Source organism: Montipora foliosa, chromosome 6 (genome assembly GCF_036669935.1).
Source record: "Montipora foliosa isolate CH-2021 chromosome 6, ASM3666993v2, whole genome shotgun sequence".
Lineage (NCBI taxonomy): Eukaryota > Metazoa > Cnidaria > Anthozoa > Scleractinia > Acroporidae > Montipora > Montipora foliosa.
In genome coordinates, this window is record NC_090874.1 from 10,060,126 (window position 1) to 10,062,769 (window position 2,644).

Below are 2,644 nucleotides of genomic sequence, written 5' to 3' on the forward strand. Positions count from 1 at the left end.
CTAGGAGGTGGTCACACAGGAAGCAAACTATTTCTTCTACAAGGGAATTCTATCAGTGGTTGTTGGGAGGTGGTTTTCTCGAGCTCTTGTGCCATCTTTTAACGATGTCCTATCATCTGATGATGATGACGCATATTGATGTGTTTGTCAAACACATATTGAGGACAGCACCCTTATATGGTGTGACAATAAAATGTGTACAATCACGTGGTACCATCCAGGCTGTGTACATCTCCAGCAAATTCCTAAAGATGACTGGCTATGCCTCACATGTCACATCAAGGCATAGAAACAGCCATGAGTTAAGACTTTTTAACCAAGGTGATATTTTATCTGTTTTATTGGGCAGACATGCTTCAGGAACTATTTGTATTGTACTTACTGAAGATATTCCACTTTGTTTTATTGCTGTTTGAACAATTCAGATAGATTAACTTCTGATATTGTCTCAGAAATATTTGTCGTATTCAATATGTGATCTAGCCCTTAACAGAACTTAGCCGCAATCTGATTGAAAAGTGCCTGCTTGTATTCAGTGCAAAATTCCTGAAAATGAATTCAAATTCTGATTGAGGTTTCAGAATCCAGGTATAGAACCCAAAATTGCATAAGGCTTTTTAGGTAAAGAGTAGCTTCCCTCAGTTTGCTTTTGGGTTCAGCAGAAATTTGACATTTATTTGATCAGGATAAATGTTTGTAGGGCAAGATTTTATTAGAAGATGTAAAACAGATTTATAGGACAATAGAGTCTGACAAGTTTGTTAATCCACAGCATACTTTAACAATGAGTTCTATTGCAGCAAGCTGTTCTCCAGGCCTAGTTGTAATGGTCTCTATAGGAAGAATATTTTGAATGTAGTCTATTTTCTCCTGACCATCCCTATTATACTTTCAACGTGTATTCGTACATTGGCAAGTTTTCTGGTTTTCTCTACATCCAAGCTTTTCCTTTTGTAAAGGCAGGAATATGCAGCCTTGCCTGATAGAAACCAATATCGAATCCTCTGTTTGCGAGTACAATATCACTTGGTAAACGTTTGTGAAGCAGTTCACTGTTTTAAGTTAAATATTTATCACTAACTCTGCCAGCCCATGCTTGTGAGAGGAATGAAATGACACCTTGAGGGGTAATCCCAATAAGAAATTTAACAGTATTATGGTGCTTATAGTTCGACCATGTCATTGCTCTGGCAATCAAGCTTGAAGGGCTCTCTATAAACCCTTCAAGGTAGCCCATTATCACTGCCCCCTTCTTACCAAAGGTTTGTTGGAAAACTAGTGGCATTGTTTTTATTAGCTCCTCCCATTCTGGCCAGTTAATATGGAATTCGAACCACTCACTCAACACTGTTATCCATCGATAGAAAACTTTGGTGGCTGTTGCGTGTGAAACACCAAATCTGAAGGCTGAATCCTGGAATTGAAACTTCAACTTCATTCTCATTAGCACTAACAGGAACTCCTGAAACTGACTTAAAGCATTGTTTTTAGTCATTGGTACTTTTGATGCCACTAAGTCGAATACATGCATGAGCATGAGAAAGTTTGGCAACCCAGTATAGAATTTTGTTTTTTCATCATTACTCTCAAGACCATTATCCGAAATTTGTAGGCTTTTAACCTGCTTTTTCCGGTCGTGAATCTGTGCTGTTGCTGTCTTTAAAAAAAACTCTCTTCCTGTTTAACACCAGCCATGGCTAGTTCTGTTTGACGACGTATTTTCGACGATGGAAGGAGAAAATGAACGATCGACGTGCGGAAACTTACATTCCTGGTTCTTCTTTAAGTGCGAGAAGGTCATCGGTATTAAAAAAATGATGACCTACGGTTTTGGTTGAAATGTTTGCCAAGCAGGGTGCGAGTTGTGCTGTTGTTGATTCAAACTCTGGTGAGGTTTGAGGCTAGCTTAGTAGTGTATGCCTCTTCAGGATTTTGCTTTTAAATCTTGTGTACCTCCACTTTCAAACAAGGAAAATTTGCAAATTTTAAGCGTAAGCGCCAAAGAGTGGTTGTAAACAATAACCAGTCTTACACGCCACCCATGAACAAGCGGAGTTCCACAACATCTCCAGATACAATACACATTGCTATCTTGAAATTAGTGGTTCGTCATTTTTTCTTAATGAAGCAGTGATAGCAATTACAGAAAAAAAAATAAAGGTACAGCAAATATCAAGGTACTACGAGCTTTGTAAGTAATACCAGCACTTAGATCCTCAAGAGGTTTCCCCTTCTTCCAGCTGGTTGGGACAAAATGATACTTTCCAGCCGCTTTCCCCATTAAACTTGTCCATTTCTACCTCGTAAAAAGCGGCATTTTCTCCACCAGAGAGCACCTAATACTTTTACCTTTCGGAAAATTTTTTCTCAGTTTGTTTAAGAACCTCACCACAGTTTGAATCAACAACAGCACAACTCGCACCCTGCTTAGCAAAATTTCGCTTTTTGTACAACTAATTCGGACCCGGATCCATAAGAAAACTGTCTTTCCCTTTAATGATGTATTCTTTGACTCTTAAAAAGGCAATAGCAACAAAAAGAAAAACAAGAGCTCTTTTTAATTTCTTCTTAGCCGTGACGTAAGTTGCAATCAAAGAATACGTGGTATTTCCATGCAGATGACTTGCTTTAAGAGGCCTGGCCA

General features: G+C 38.7%; 1 pseudogene; it reads right to left on the reverse strand.

Annotated features, from left to right (window-relative positions):
• Window positions 1–732: 732 nt before the first annotated feature.
• Window positions 733–2,281, reverse strand: LOC138005020 (uncharacterized; annotated as a pseudogene).
• Between the last annotated feature and the right edge of the window lie 363 nt (window positions 2,282–2,644).